We start from the raw sequence: 16,430 nt of genomic DNA, 5'->3' as shown, positions 1-16,430 counted from the left end.
TTATGAACTTCTATAGTAGAAGACCTGTGAGATTCAATAATGCAGTCACCTTGATCTCCTGAGCTCATTGGTCTTGGAACACAAGTGAAGTGAAGGAAAATTAAAAATACGTTGTGAAAGAGAGAACAAGGAAAAACAGTCAAACAATACAAGTTCACACAAAAAAGCAACGAAGTCTAAACAGAAAGAAGAAAAATAAAAAATACTAATAAAAGATGGGAAAATAATTCAAAAGTAATAATAGTACAAATATACAATAACTTGCCAGTTTTCTGGAGTAGCAAAATGAAATTTCTCTCACTGTCGCAGTTGTTGGGGTGACCCTTCTTTGGGTCAAACTCTGATCCTTTCACAGCTCTGGGTTTTATTGTCTCACTTGTGGAAATTTGGGGAAAAAAGGAAAGAAAGGAAGAAGAAATAATGTTTTTTAAAACCTCCTGCTGGCTTTAAACCAGTCAAACCAGTTCTGCTGGTCTTTCCTAGCTGTATCAGGCTTAGGGGTACTGGTTTCACTTTTCTCTCTTCCTGTGGTTTTGCAGAGATGCAGGCCAGGTCTGAGCTGCACTCTTCGCAGTGCCCAGCCTTCAGCCCAGTTCCTCAGTTCTCAGTCATGCCCCCAGTGCCCTTCTGTGCCCAGTTCATGCCTTCAACCCACCAGCTGTGGTGTCCTTGAAGTTCCCCAAATAAGGGCAACTCACACACCACCTTCTTGCTCTTTGACATCCTAGATGCTAGAGACTCTCAGAGTCTCTTCAGGGTAGTGAACCACCCCCCCCCCCAACTGAGTTAAGTCTTTCTGGGAATTGCTGACTCCCTGAGCCCTGCTGCTCTCCTTTGTGGGGGGGCATATCCACCTTCCTCTTAGTGCCAGTCACCCCATTGAGCCAGGAGCACTCTTCTCCTCTACTGCTGTGGCCAGGGTGGTGGGGTCAGGCTCGTGGTGCCTCTGGAAGGCGGAATCAGGTGCCCTCCACCCCAAGGGCTGCTGGCATGAGTTCTCAGCCTCCACTGCTGCAGCAGCAGTGCAGCTGCAGGGTGGTGGTCCCAATATCTTCATTCTTACTCTTCCTTGTCCTCCTACTGTACCCTCCAGGCTAATGAGCATGGTCCCAGCAATGATGAATAAAGGCTATGCGGGGGAGGGGCAATAGCTTGAGCTCCAGATAACTTTACTCTCTAATCATCAAAGTTACTAAATTATTGGCTCCTTCTAAAGGAAATTGTTCTACTCACTGTTTCTGCAAATGAAGCTATTGGCCCTCTCCCCAACATATCAGTCATAGTCTATTAAACTAAGGTGGGCTCCTGACCCAAAATGAACAAATTCACAGTCAATGAATTCTTAGTCCAGTATCCAGTAGATGACCCATGAGGTAACCTAGTACAAACCCTCTGCCAAAATCAGGGCAAGCTAAGAAAATTAGATTTGTATTCTCAGAAATTTGAGTTGTGAAATACATAGAAACCAAACGCCTTATAATTGGCAATAAAAACAGAACTATAATACAGAGAATAAAACTGATTCTGAGGGGAAAGAAGGGGAAAGGTCATCAAAAAATATGCATGAAGAACCCATGGACAAAGCCAAAGGGGAATATGATTGAGGGTGGGAGGTAGGGATGAGTGGTGTGGGGGAGAGTGGTGGAGGGGAAATGGAGACAACTGTACTTGAACAACAATTTAAAAAAAGCCTGATTCTGAGAAATCCCAAGGTAACAGAGGGCCATGAGGGGGCAAAAGTAAGCTAAAATTGTAGTAAATGGAAGTTATAATCAAACAGAAACTCTAAATAGGCTATGAATTCCTTATACCAGAAGTTTCCAATTAATTTTTGAATTTATTTATTTTTATTTTTCTAATATATTTTATTAGTTACACTATTACAGTTGTCCCATTTCCCCCCCTTATTTCCCTCTGCCCTGCACACCCTCTCCCACCCATGTTCCCCACCTTTAGTTTATGCCCATGGGTCATACATACAAGTTCTGTGGCTTCTACATTTCCTATACTATTCTTAACCTCCCTCTGTCTATTTTCTACCTACCATCTATGCTACTTATTCTCTGTGCCTGTTTCCCCTCTCTCCCCCACACCCTCCCCATCTTATAACCCTCCATGTGATCTCCATTTCTGTGGTTCTGTTCCTGTTCTAGTTGTTTACTTAGTTTGCTTTTGTTCTTGTTTTATGTATGGTTGTTAATACTGTGAGTTTGCTATCATTTTACTGTTCATATTTTTTACCTTCTTTTTCTTAGATAAATCCCTTTAACATTTCATATAATAAGGGCTTGGTGATGATGAACTCCTTTAACTTGACCTTATCTTAGAAGCACTTTATCTGCCTTTCCATTCTAAATGAAAGCTTTACTGGGTATAGTAATCTTGCATGTAGGTCCTTGCCTTTCATGACTTGGAATACTTCTTTCCAGCCCCCTCTTGCCTGCAAGGTCTCCTTTGAGAAATCAGCTGACAGCCTGATGGGAACTCCTTTGTAGGTAACTGTCTCCTTTTCTCTTGCTGCTTTTAAGATTCTCTCCTTATCTTTAATCTTGGGTAATGCAATTATGATGTGCCTTGGTGTGTTCCTCCTTGGGTCCAACTTCTCTGGGACTCTCTGAGCTTCCTGGACTTCATGGAAATCTATTTCCTTTGCCAAATTCTGGAAGTCCTCCTCCATTATTTGTTCAAATAACTTTTCCACTTGTTGCTCTTCCTCTTCTTCTGGAACCCCTATGATTTGGATGTTGGAACATTTAAAGATGTCCTGGAGGTCCCTAAGCCTCACCTCATTTTTTTGAATTCTTATTTCTTCATTCTGTTCTGGTTGACTGTTTCTTTCTTCCTTCTGATCCACACTGTTGATTTGAATCCCAGTTTCCTTCCCATCACTATTGGTTCCCTATACATTTTCCTGTATTTCACTTAGCATAGCCTTCATTTTTTCATCTAATTTGTGACCATATTCAACCAGTTCTGTGAGCATTGTGATTACCAGTGTTTTGAACTGTGCATCTGATAGGTTAGCTACTTCTTCATTGCTTAGTCGTATTTTTTGGGAGCTTTGATCTGTTCTTTCATTCGAGCCATTTTTTGTGGGGGTCTCAGCATGCCTGTTACGTAGTAAGGGGCAGAGCCTTAGGTGTTCACCAGGGTGGGGCAACCCACATGGCTTCATTGAGGCTGCATTGTGATGCTGTATGTAGTGGAGGGGTAGAAAGGGAACAATGCAGTTTCCTTTGCTCTCTGCCAGTTTTCAGTCACTTCCCCTGCTACCCACAAATAAATTGGGCCCTTCTGGTGCTGATTCTGGGGTGGGTGGGCTTGTGTGCATTCTAGTACCCTGTTGGCCTCTCCAATAAATTCTTGTGAGACTGAAAGTTTCTCCCACTGCTGCTTCAGCCCCACTTGTGTTTTCAATCAGAGGTTTGAGCCTTTACTTCCCTGCACTTGATCTCTGGGTTGCATGGTCTGTCTCACTCCACAGTTGTTCCTCCCTGTTTATCTGGACACAAATGTGGGACCACCCAGCCTGCAATCCACTGCCTCACTGGGTCCCCCAGCCACTGCCTTGCTGCAAGTCCTCTCCACCCTGGCTGCCTGCCAGTCTCCACTCCTCCTACCACTCTGGATGAATGTTTTTTCTTTAACTCCTTGGTTGTAGGATTTTCATGTAGTTTGATTTTCTGTAAGTTCTGGTTGTTTTCTGTTTTTAAATTTGTTGTTGCCCTTCTTTTGATTGTGCGAGGAGGCACAGTGTGTGTACTATACCTCCATCTCAGCCGGAAGTTCTTCTTTGTTTTTAAATTGATTGTTATCCTTCTTTTGGTTGTGAGAGCAAGTGAAGCATTTCTGCCTACACCTCCATCTTGGCTGGAATTCCTGATTACCAGTGTTTTGAACTCTGCATCAGATAGGTTGTTTATCTCCTCATTTCTTCCCAATTAATTTTTAAACTTTCTTTCTTTATGCCTCATTATCCAGGGTGCCAAATTGAATCAGTTCTGCTTGTGAATTCAACTTCTCTTTCAACTGCCATTGCTCTACCAAAGCTGTTTTGCTTTCAGGTGAGCTTTTGTTCTCATTAGTCTCCCATTAGTCTCCCAGCCATTAATCTCTCTTCCATACTCTCTGCACTTCCACTAGAGTAACTTTTTAAGAAAACAAATCTAATTTTTCCTTTCCATCCTTAAATAACCTCAGTTGGTTCTCCATTGCTTTCAAGTGTCCCACTTTCTAATACAGAATTTATGTTGAAAATCTGAGACATAGAAAATGTACTATAGGGAACCATTCCATGTGGCCTGGGGAATGTAGCCCAACCCCTAATTCAGAAAACTGACTGGGAGTGAGGTCGGCACACAGGACCCATGCCCATGTATAGGTTCTTCTATGGGGAATCAGGACCACATTATACGTAGGCTGCTTTGAGTCTTGTTTTTGCTAAAACTCCCTGACCCTGAATTGAAGCAGCAAATGTTTACTTCATACCTTTAAAGTAACTTCCTAAAATCTATGCTAAACCTTCCAAGGATGAGTGTAACCAATTCAACCACTTTTCCCTTTGCATTTGCAAATATCCTTCTTTTATGTAATTAGAAACATCCTCTCCTTTGTTTTCTGTAAAAGGTAACCACCTAAAGCAAACCCATGCATAGTAAATGAGGACCATCCTAGACATAAAGTGCCCAGAAAAGCAATAAAAGCTTGTCCAGGAAGGGGACGGGGTCCTCTCTCACTCAGAGAGTGGCCATGCTGTCCCTTTTTCTCCACAGGACTTTTGTAGTCCATGTGAATTTGTTCGTCGCATCCACAACACATGGACCCCACAGACTGGGGTCAGCATCAATGTACAAAGTATAAACAATTATACTTTTGTTATTATCACTTTTACCACATCATTATTATTTCAACACCATAGTCATCATTATTTCCTCCCTGCTTGCATGCGCCCTCCATTTTAACACACGTAATTTCGGGGGGGGGGGGTATTAACTTTGACTTAATTAAGTGTATTTTTATTTATCTTATTTTTTCAATTATAGTTGACATTCAATATTATTTTATATTAGTTTCAAGTGTACAGGACAGTGCTTGTACCACAGATATTTCTTATTTTCCAAATATGGCAGACTCTTTTTTGACACCATGACTTAATGTTTTGCCCTTTAAATGCCTGAAAAACTTACCTTCTTCTTCTTTTCCAAGTATATTTTATTGACTATGCTATTATAGTTTTCTTTTTTTCACCCCTTTATCCCTCTCTAACCTGCAGCCCTCCTTCCTCCAGCATTGCCTCCTTAGTTCATGTCCTTGATTGTACATATAAGTTCTTTGGCTCCTCCATTTCCTATACTGTTCTTAAACTCCCCATGTCTATTTTGTACCTACCAATTATGACTCTTATTTGCTGTACCTTTTCCCCCATTATCCCTCCTTCTTTTCCCCATTGACAACCCTTCATGTGGTCTCCATTTCTGTGATTCAGTTCCTGTTCTAGTTGTTTGTTTAGTTTGTTTCTGTTTGTGTTTTTTAGGTTCAGTTGTTGATAGTTGTGAGTTTGTCATTTTACTGTTCATACTTTGGATCATCTTCTTTTTCTTAGTTAAGTCCCTTTAACATTTCATATAATAAGGGCTTGGTGATGATGAACTTCTTTAACTTGACCTTACCTGGGAAGCAGTTTATCTGTCCTTCCATTCTAAATGATAGCTTTGCTAGATAGAGTAATCTTGGATGTAGGTCCTTTCCTTTCATGACTGAATGCTTGTTTCCAGCCCCTTTTTGCCTGCAAGGTCTTTTTTGAGAAATCAGCTGATAGTCTTATGGGAACTCCTTTGTAGGTAACTCTCTCCTTTTCTCTTGCTGTTTTCAAGATTCCCTGCTTACCTTCAGCCTTGGGTAATGTAATTATGATGTGCCATGGCGTGTTCCTCCTGGGTCCAACTCCTTTTGGACTCTTTGAGCTTCCTGGACTTATATGTCTATTTCCTTGGCCAGATTGGGGAAGTTTTCCTTCATTATTTGTTCAAATAACTTTTCCACTTGTTGCTCTTCCTCTTCTCCTTCTGGCACCCCTATGATTCAGATGTTGGAATGTTTAAAGTTGCCCTGGAGATTTCTAGCTTTTCCTCCTTTTTTTGAATTCTTGTTTCTTCATTCTGTTCTAGTTAAATATTTCTTTCTCTCTTCTGTTCCAAATCATTTATCTGAGTCCCAGGTTCCTTTTCTTCACTGTTGGTTCTCTGTATATTTTTTATTATTTCACTTTCTATAGCCTTCCGTTCTTCCTTTATTTTGCAGCGGTACTCAATCATTTCTGTCAGCATGTTGACTACCAGCATTTTCAACTCTGCATCTGATAGGTTGGCTATCTTCTCATCACTTAGTTATTTTTCTTGAGTTCTGGGCCATATTTTTTGTCTTGGCACATTTGTTACATTGTAAGAAGTGGAGTCTTAGGTATTCGCCAAGGCGGAGCAACCCACTTCACTTCTCAGTGTGTAGGGGAGGGGTCAGAGAGGGAACAATGCCACTTGCTGGGCTCTCAGCCTGCTTTCAATCACTCCTCTCACTTCCCACAAGCAGATTTTACCATTTCAGGAGCTGGTTCCCAGGTGGGTGGGCTTATGTAAATTCTAGGATCCCATAGGTCACTCCAATGAACTCTCCTGTGAGACGGGGAGTTTCCCTCACTACCACAACCCCCACAGATCTTTACAGCCAGAGGTTTTGAGGCTTCAGTTTCCTGTGCTGGTACCCTGGGTTCTTGTGTGGTCTATCTCATTTCCCAGTTGTTCCTCTTGGCTTATCCACATACAAATGTGGGCTATCCCAGTCCTCCAGCCACCACCTTACTACCCTGGCTTCTCGTTTCCATCTCTCCTACCAGTCTGGATGAGTGTTTCTTCTTTAACTCTTTGGTTGTTGGACTTACATATAATTCAATTTTCTGGCAGTTCTGGTTGTTTTTTGTTTTTGAATCAGTTATTGTCCTTTTTTTTGGTTGAGCAAGGAAGTGAAGCATATCTACCTGTGACTCTACTTTCACCAGAAGCTCTACCTTCTTCTGGAACTGACTAAAACTCTAAGTAATATTGGCCCTTACCATTTCTGGGTTTACATAACACACTGTCCACATTATCTGTGTACATTTTACTTTTTTTCTAATCAATTATTGTGCAAATTAAAGATGAACACAAATGTCTTGACATTTCTCTCATTGAGAGGTAGAGTCCATGTACCTTTCCCTTGAACCAAGAAGGGTTTCTGTCTGCATTGGTTGATAGAATATGACAGAAGTAACTGCATGACTTCTGGTAACTTCTACTTTCTGTTCACTTGGAACACTGTCTGTGGAAGTCCTGGGCAGCTATGTGAGAAGTCCTGACACCTCTTTGGCCTCCATGCTGAGGAAGTCATGTGTGGGTGTCCCAGCTGATACTGCAGCTCAGCTCAGCCTTCTGACATCTCCAGTAGGCACCAGCTAGATGTGTCCAGCCAGGATAGTCCATCCATCAACCAGTGTCCACTGAGTGACCTCTATGGACAACACACAGAACAAAACATTTATCCTAAAATCTCTGCTCAAATTCCTTACTCACGAAATCAGGATATATAATGAAATGATTGTTTTAAGCTGCTAAATGTGGAGTGATTATTACATAGCAATATATAACTAGAACAACCTCATACACTAGAGTGGAAGCATCCAAACTAATTATTTTTACCTGCAGAATGATATGAACTACCTGTAAATAATTTGTGCATGTTGAATGCACAAACCACCAATACCACTCTACACTTCAATGTGCCTTTCACAGTCAACAAGGCTTTAAGACACATGCTTACATACTACAAACTCCACTTCTGATACACTTGGGTCAGTTATGAATCAAATGAGTCTAAAGGAACACCACAATTACACAAATATGCTTTCAAAAAACCTTCACACATTTTTTAGATGGCTTTCAATACAGATATTAAGGAATGGAACCCACAGGAATAAGACTTAGTTTCAAGTCCTGATTTGCATGTATAATTTCACCAAATCCCTGCTCCAGAGGTTCAGACCTCAAGAAGCTTTCCTGTAAAGGCACAGATAATAAATATTTTAGGCTTTTGCTGAAGGCTTCACTTAATTGTGGCAGATAACATATGAGGTGGCACTGAATCTGAGCACCCTGGAAGAACCTAGTCTCCCTTTTAGAGACCAAATTTGAAATGGTATTTAAAGACCATTTTCTGAAGCTTGAGTTATTTAAATTTTAGCTTATTACTTTTAAGAGCATAAAGACCAGGATGAACTTTTCAAGACTAGTTTAAAATATCTTGTACAAAAAGTTTTAGGCAAGGAATTCTCATAGCTCCATTCTTTCAGTAACCAACAAAGAATATTGATATGTCAGGCGCTGTGCCATAGGGCTATGAATATAGAAACAGTAAGACATTGTTGTTTTAAATATATTTTATTGATTATGCTATTATAGTTGTCCCACTTTTTCTCCCCTTTATTCCCTTCTGCCCTGCACCACCACTCCCACCGGCATTGCACCACCCCCCACCACCCTGCACCATGCTTAGTTCATGTCCATGGGTCATATATATAAGTTCTTTGACTTCTCCAATTTCTATACTATTCTTAAACTCCTATTTTGTACCTACCATTTATGCTTCTTATTCCCTGTACCTTTTCTCCATTCTCTCCCCTCTCCATTCCCCTCCCACTCCCTGCTGATAACCCTCCATGTGATCTCCATTTCCCTGATTCTGTTTCTATTCTAGGTATTTGCTTAGTTTCTTTTTGTTTTTATTTTTCAGGTTCAGTTGTTGATAGTTGTGAGTTTGTTGTCATTTTACTGTTCATACTTTGGATCATCTTCTTTTTCTTAGTTAAGTCCCTTTAACATTTCATATAATAAGGGCTTGGTGATGATGAACTTCTTTAACTTGACCTTACCTGGGAAGCAGTTTATCTGTCCTTCCATTCTAAATGATAGCTTTTCTGGATAGAGTAATCTTGAATGTAGGTCCTTTCCTTTCATGACTTCAAATACTTCTTTCCAGCCCTTTCTTGCCTGTAGGGTAAAAATCAGCTGACACTCTGATGGGAACTGCTTTGTAGATAATTGTCTCCTTTTCTCTTGCTGGTTTTAAGATTCTCTCCTTATCTTTCATCCTGAGTAATGTAATCATCATGTGCCTTGGTATGTGCTTCCTTGAGTCCGACTTCTTTGGGACTCTCTGAGCTTCCCAGACTTCCTGGAAGTCCATTTCCTTTACCAAATTAGGGAAGTTCTCCTTCATTATTTTTTTCAAGTAAGTTTTCCATTTCTTGCTGTTGTTCTTCTCCTTCTGGAACCCCTATGATTCAGATGTTGGAATGTTTAAAGTTGCCCTGGAGATTTCTAGCTTCTCCTCATATTTTTGAATTGTGTTTCTTCATTCTGTTCACATTGAATGTTTACTTCTTCCTTCTGCTCCAAATCATTGATTTGAGTCCCAGTTTCCTCCCCTTCACCGTTGGTTCCCTGTATATTTTGCTTTACTTTACTTTGCATATCCTTCACTTCTTCCTCGATTTTCTGAGCATACTCAACCATTTCTGTGAGCTTTCTGATTATGAGTGTTTTGAACTCTGCATCTGATAGGTTGGCTATCTCTTCATCGCTTAGTTTCCCCAGCCCTGGGGCTTTGATCTGTTTCACTGGGGAGTGAAACATATCATGCAACTCAGGGTTCCACTGTGGGGAAATGAATCCTCAAAACCTCTGACTGTAAAAATGTGTGGGAATTGTAGTGGAGGTAGACACTCCCTGTTTCACAGGAGTGTTTTTGTGGAGAGACCCAGAGGGTCCTAGAATGTACACAAGCCCACACACCTGGGAATCAGCACCAGAAGGGCCCAAGTTGCTTGTGGGAAGTGGGGGAAATTACTGAAAGCCAACAGAGAGCTGAGCAAGCAGCATTATTCCCTTTCAGACACCTCCCCCACATACAGCACTACAACACAGCAACCTGGGATGCCCCACCCTGGTGAAATCTAAGGCTCTGCCCCTTAGAATGTAACAGGTATGCTAAGACAAAAACATATGGCCCAGTTGTTCCTCCCTGTTTATCCACATGTGAATTTGGGACCACCTGGTCTATCAGCCACTGCTTCATCCACCCAGTCCTCAAGCTGCTACCTTGCTGCACATTGTCTTCATCCTGGCTGCCAGTCTCCACCCCTCCTATCAGTCTGGATGAATATTTCTTCTTTAACTCCGTGGTTGTCATACTTCCATACAGTTCAGTTTCCTGGCAGTTCTGGATGTTTTTGTTTTTAAATCTGTTTTTGTTCTTCTTTTGGTTGTGCAAGGAGGCAAAGTGTATCTACCTACACCTCCATTTTGGCCAGAAGAAGCTGTCTCTTTTTTCTAAGACATCATCTTAACTGAAGTTCATGGTTTAGTAAGGAAAGCACATACATATAAAGATAATGATAGCAAAGTGTGAGGATCCTGTTTTAAAAAATATGAAGAGACTCAGTGGAACTCTGTTGTTCCTGCTGCCCCATAGTTCTTAAATATTATTACAATATTTTTTCTAGTTCTCCACATTTGGAATTCTACCTTCTCAATGTAGAATCAAAAATAAAAATGTTCCAAGTTTCCCTTGCTGCTAGAATATAGGCATGTGGTTTTGTTTCTACTGATCAGACACATCTACACAAGACATGGATTTGTAAGTGAGTTCCATGAAAAAACAGAAAAGAGTACTGGACAACATTCAGTGTGTATGCATTCCAGCAAAGGTAGCATGGTAAATAGCCTCTGGAACCAGATGCAGAGCAACTTCTTTGCCAGTACCAGACCATGGTGTGGTCCTAGAAGCTGCTGCTGAAAAGTGATTCTGGAGTCTATTTCTTTAGCCCTTCCAATAATTCAGAATGCTTTCTCATATCCTTAATTAATCCATTCCTGCTTAAGCTAGCTAGAGTGGATTCTATTGTCTGCCACTAACTACTTGACTTGCTGACACATGAGAATGCTCAGTGTTACCTAGGATTAAATGATGCAGGAAGGCTTATCAGAGGCAGTGATATTAAAGATTTGTTGTTCTACAGTTGCATAGTATTCCATACACAATGGAATACTACATGGTCATAACAAAGGAGCTTTCATCTTTTATGACAGCATGAATGGACCTGGAAATTATTATGCTAAGTGAAATAAGCAAGTCAGAGAAAGACAAGTACCATATGATCTCACCTACATGTGGAGTCTAAAGCTGTCAGAGGGAAGGGAGATGGTAGGGGGGGACTGAATGAAAGAAAGGGAAGGCATTAGCCAAAGAACATATGTTCATGACCCATGGACACAGACAACAGTGTGGTGATGGCCAGAGGGAAGAGGGGTGGGGCTGCATGGAGGTGGGCAAAAGGGAAAATGGGACCATCTGTAATAGTATCAATAATAAAAATAAAGAAAAACATTCAAAAAATAAAAATATATTAAAAATGAGTTCTTCCAGAATGGCATTCTAGACTGAATGAACTCCATCTGTAAAGGCCCTGAAACATAGGAAAGTATTCTATGTTCAGGAATGATGGTGAACATAATTGAAATATTTGGAGCATAAGAAAAAGTGACTAGTGATGCTGTTGAAAATGTAAACAGAGATCATGAAGGTTTTTCTGTGCCTTGATAGGGCATTTGTATACTGAATAAATGGAGCTCAATTAAATGAGTTTAAGCAAGGGATTGTGATTATCATATTTCTATTTTAGAAAGATCTCTTGGCAGCAGTGTGAACAATTGAATGCAGAGTTGGGAAGACCAGACCAGGGAAAACTGTTAGGAGGTTGTTGCAGTCATACAGGTAAGAGGTAATAAGATCAAAGTTGAAGCAATAGTGGTTTAAATAGGGGTTGGGGGAAGCAGATTGATTTGTTGTGCTAAGATTTTGATTTAATCAGGAAACAAGAAACCCAGCAGATTCACAAATATGTCACCTTTCTACTAGAAAAGATAATATTTCTTTAAAAAAAATGAATTGCTACCTTGGATTTCTATTTCCCCAGGGCAACACTACACAGAGCCAGTGTGTGCAAAGCCCTATGGATACTGTTGTGAATGTTTATGTGTCACTAGAAGTAGACTGGAAGTGATGAGATAAAAAGCTTTAACTATTGCCCAGAGTATTTCTTTCAGAAGGACAGGTACAACTAGGACAAGCTGTGAGATAAATCTTAGAGAGGTGACATGGTTTTACATTTCCATGGGGTCCCATTTTTCATTGGGTTTCTACATCCAACTTCCATCCCTTTGTGTAGGGCAACTCATCAAGAAAGTTTCCTTCCTAAGGAAGTCGAAGTTACCAAGCATATATGCCTTTCAGTGTAAAGGCTTCAGATCTCTGACCAATTGTCTTATTTGAAGTAGAGGAAGAAGGAACAGGAGCATGGGATTATTACTTATTGTAGTAGACCATCCTGCATGGCATGGGCCCAGCCCCCAGTGGCAAACATTTACTACAAAGCAACTTCCTAAAAACTGTGCTAAACCTTCCAAGGATGAATGTAACCAGTTCAACCACTTTTGCCTTTTCATTTGCAAATATCCCTCTTCTGTGATATGATTAGTAGCATTGGTTCCTTTGTTTTCTGTAAAAGGTAACCACCTAAAGCAAACCAGGGCATAGTAAATGAGGACCATCATGTAATGGGCAGAGAAACCCAATAAAGGTCTGTCATGGCAGAGGCAGTGGCTTTTGCTTCCCTTGAGAGAAAAGCCATGCTTTCCCTTTTCCTCCACCAGACTCGGTAGTCCATATGAATGTCTCATTTCATCCATGACAATGCTGACAATGCGGTCTGCATCAACTTATGAGAAAGTAAGCAAGAGAAGGATACAACAAAGACACTCCCCAGTCACTCTCCTGATGCACATTCATTTGTGTGAGGCCTTTCTCCCCTCACTCTCCTTGCTGTCCTGCCTATACCTTAACTTGTAAAAATAGTAGAACATTCTTCCACTTACCAAGTTATTAACCTGGTGCAAGGAACATCTTTTAGCCTGAGATTCTTTAATTTTAAGATAAGGAAAATACTAATATAGAACATCAAGTTTTAAAGAGAAATAAAATAAATATGAGGAGGGTATATAACATATAGTAAGCAGTAACTTTGGTTTAAGTTATTGTGGTTATTTGTACTCAGGTCATCTTTAGTCAGTTGATACATTATCTCTAGCTATCATATTTAGTGGCTGCATGTTATTTCATCAAGTGGATAGTTACACTGTTTTACTTAACCATCTTCTATTATTTGACATAAAGGCCTTTGATAATTAATCAATATTAGAGACCATGTAAAATGAACACCTTTGCCCATGAAACTTCCTTTTTTGTATAGAATTGGTTTTTTTTTTAATTTACTTAGGTAAAATAACCCAGAAATTACATTGTCATATCAAGTGAGTTGAACAACTTTATGGCTCCTGTACAATCATAATTTCCTAATTCATTCTCTGCAAGACTATTATAAGCCACTTCTCTCAATGAGAAGGGCTATAAACCAAAACTTGCGACAGAATTTCAGTTGCTTTTTATATCTGAAGCAATATGATTGTAGAATCTTTTACGCAGAATATAAATTTATGAAACAGCAAACAAGTTGTAGTTGTGTTTCATTATGGGTCTATTGTGTTGTGCACACATATGCACACACACCGGTTCAGAAGTCGATTTCAGCCAATTCAGAATTTTGATTTTATAATTAGGTTTTATAGTTTTCCCCACTATACTAAAAATAATTTATAGTTCTACTTCTGTGGCTTAAAATATACATACATTTAAATATTATTAAAGAAGAGGGAAATTATTTTAGACATTAACACCAATGAAAATCTAAAACATAGCCAAAGATTATTATATTAATGGTGATTAATTCTGGATGGTAGGATAATAGGGAACTTCTTCTTCTTCATATTTTTTAATATTTTTCAGATTTTACAATAAGCATCCTCCAAACGACATGTTCACATCAATCTTGGAGAAAGTGCAAGGTAGTGGAAAAAGTTTTGGCATTCGTCAAACTGACATTCATACAAGACCTGTTCAGCCTCTTGCTGGGCTAGAAGACTCCTATGAACCTTGCAAGTTCACAGGGTTTTGGTGAAGACAAAGTATGAAAACAAATACAACTGTCCTAGTGAGTAATGGGCACTTGATAAGTAGTATTCTCCCCCTCAAAAGTGAAAGTGAGGAAAGTGCCATTCAGTGACCTCTCCAGCTATGACTCCCTTCCACCTGGCCAGGTGAATATTCTCCTTCTGGCACTCCATTGACACCACCTCTTTTATAGTTGTACTTCAGAATGATTAAGAATAAAAAGCAATTATAGAGCAGATACTGGGTAATCAGTTAATTAGCATTTCAGAGAAAAGGAAACAGGAAACTCAAATCCCACAGTAAAAATGAAGAGCAGGCTGTGTCAGAAGAAAGCAGCCAAAGGCTCCACTCAGAACCTGAGTAAGCCTCCGCTCCGACCTTTAAATTATTTTGCTTTCTCCTCTTCTTTTTCTAAAGCCAATGTGGTCCTTTCCCTTCCCTTCCCTTTCCCTAGTACTGTGTGCTCTCTTTTCTCTCTTGCCCATATTCCTACTTCCCAATTTTTCCATATTGCCCCATTTTCTCACCCCTTGATTAACTGAGCAGTTTGGGGTTTGCATTTTTTAAAGATTTTATTTATTTATTTATTTATTTATTTATTTATTTATTTTTGAGAGTGGAAGGGAGAAAGAAAGAGAAGTAAAAGAACATCAAAGTGTGAGAGAAACATTAATGGATTGCCTCTTGGCCCACAACGTAGTCATATGCCCTGAGTGGGAATTAAACCAGCAACACTTTGATTCACAGTCTGGTGCTAGCCAGGGCATGTATTTTTAATTTTAATATGAAGGGAATGGAGCCTTTGACTTTCACACCTAAAATTCTTTCATTGAGGCTTTTATTTTATAAAATGTATAAAAAAGACAAGTATTTCATTTATTTGAGTCAATGAGAAGTTAGAAAAGTTTCCTCAGTGCCTTAGTGCTGATTCTGGCAATTTCCTCTGTGAGCCTGATTTCTAGATATATAAGCAAAAAAGCCTGTGCCCAAAGCATATTCTTGGCACTTCCCAAAGAACTAACCCAGCATACACAGAAAAGATTAGTTACTGCAGTTCCCAAGTTCTGGAAGATTCTGTTACAACATTGTTGCAGTGTAGGAGGTTTTAGTCAGGTTAACTGGATGTGTCCTCAAACCCAACCAGCTGAATGAGGCCAGGCTGGGGCCAGGGGAGTGACAATGGTCAGAAACAGAAGGTGGATCATAAAAGCAACAAAATCATTTCTGGCTTGAGCCCCAGGTGTTTAGTCACAGCTAATAGTCACTTCCATTTTCAAGTGGTCTGTGTTCTTCTAATCAGGTCTAAATCAAGAATATGTAATGAGTAATGGAGTTCATATGGACTTCAGATAGTGGGGAAAGCAAAGTCAACCCTAGACTCTACTTAAGCCGTATTACCTGACTTTGGTATACTATACCCATTCACTACCTTCCAATGACAAGAATGCTGTTGTCTGACTGGTCCTACTGTATTAGTACTGGCCTTGTCTGGGTACAAGACAGAGAAAGGATAGTATAGGAAGCACTGTCTCAGAGCTGTTCTCCAGTAGAAATGCTGAAGGTCTCTCAGTCTGGAAACTAGAATAAAAGGAAGGGGAAGACGCTAATTGCACAGCAGATCAGGCCATAGCATATTGCAGTAGCTAGAAAAATAGATAAGAGAAGCTACTCACGTGGCAGACACACCATGGTGATGGACATGGAACAGAGGAGACAGAAAACTGGAAAGGTGGGTGAAAATTGCACCTACTTGTGAGACTAGAATGTAATTATCTAAGGCAGCAGTTTAGTGAAGAACAGAACCTGGGAGCTTTGTAAGTCAAGTAACTCTGAGGACATCAGAAACTCATCATTTCAATTATCTGCATATAACACCACCCCAAAACTTAATAAGTTAAAAAAGAACCATTTTTATTATTTCATATAATCTGTGGGTTGACTTGGCTCAGCTGAATGGTTCTCTTGCTAGCCTCACTGGGGTCTCTCATGAGGCTGCAGCTAGATGGTTGTGGATCTGTGCCTTCCAAGACAGCCTTTCCACCCATCTGGCTGGCAGGCTGTGATGTCTCTCTCTCCATTTCATCCTTCCACGTGACCATCTTCATATAGCAGCTGGATCCTGCAGTGACTGTTCCAAAAAAAACAAACCCCAATGTCTGATTGCATCACACTTATTAATGGTCCATTGGCCAAAGCAAGTGAAATGGCCAAGCTTGGAAATATGAGAACAGGAATACTGAGAAGCAGGGTTCATTGGAATCCACACAATAAAGTCTACA

Source organism: Phyllostomus discolor, chromosome 5 (genome assembly GCF_004126475.2).
Source record: "Phyllostomus discolor isolate MPI-MPIP mPhyDis1 chromosome 5, mPhyDis1.pri.v3, whole genome shotgun sequence".
In the NCBI taxonomy this organism is placed as follows: Eukaryota; Metazoa; Chordata; class Mammalia; order Chiroptera; family Phyllostomidae; genus Phyllostomus; species Phyllostomus discolor.
This window is presented reverse-complemented; position numbering follows the sequence as displayed.